Below are 576 nucleotides of genomic sequence, written 5' to 3'. Positions count from 1 at the left end.
GGTCAGGAGTTCAAGACCAGCCTGACCAACATGGTGCACATGATGAAACCCCATCTTTACTAAATATACAAAAATCAGCCATGCGTGGTGGTACGCACCTGTAATCCCAGCTACTTGGGAGGCTGAAGCAAGAGAATCCCTTGAACCTGAGAGGCAGAGGTTGCAGTGAGCCCAGATGGTGACACTGCACTCCAGCCTGGGCAACAGAGGAAGACTCTGTCTCAAAAGAAAAAAAAAAAAACATCCCACAGCACAAGTTCATTCATTCATTCATTCATTCATTTTATTGTTCAACAACTACATCTTAGTATTACGACTCTTCTAGAATTTGTCTAGCAAGCTTTTTGGTTTTCGCCAGAAAGCTCCCTTCAGAAAATTAAAAAAAAAAAAAACAAAAAAACCCACTTTTTTTTTTGAAACAGGATCTCACTCTGTCACCCAGGCTGGAGTGCAGTGGCAGGATATCGGCTCACTGCAACCTCTGCCTTTTGGGTTTAAACTAACCTCCTGCCTCAGCCTCCTGAGTAGCTGGATTACAGGCACCTGCCAGGATACCCGGGTAATTTTTGTATTTTT

General features: G+C 43.6%; 1 non-coding gene across 1 annotated transcript; it reads left to right on the top strand.

Annotated features, from left to right (window-relative positions):
• The first annotated feature begins 305 nt into the window (after positions 1–305).
• Positions 306–367, top strand: LOC120367984 (U7 small nuclear RNA). Its single transcript, XR_005582216.1, has one exon. It is a non-coding gene; the product is annotated as a U7 small nuclear RNA (small nuclear RNA).
• The last annotated feature ends 209 nt before the right edge of the window (positions 368–576 follow it).

Source organism: Saimiri boliviensis, chromosome 9 (genome assembly GCF_048565385.1).
Source record: "Saimiri boliviensis isolate mSaiBol1 chromosome 9, mSaiBol1.pri, whole genome shotgun sequence".
Lineage (NCBI taxonomy): Eukaryota > Metazoa > Chordata > Mammalia > Primates > Cebidae > Saimiri > Saimiri boliviensis.
The sequence above is the reverse complement of the archived record's forward strand: the minus strand, read 5'-3'. Positions and strand labels throughout refer to the sequence as shown.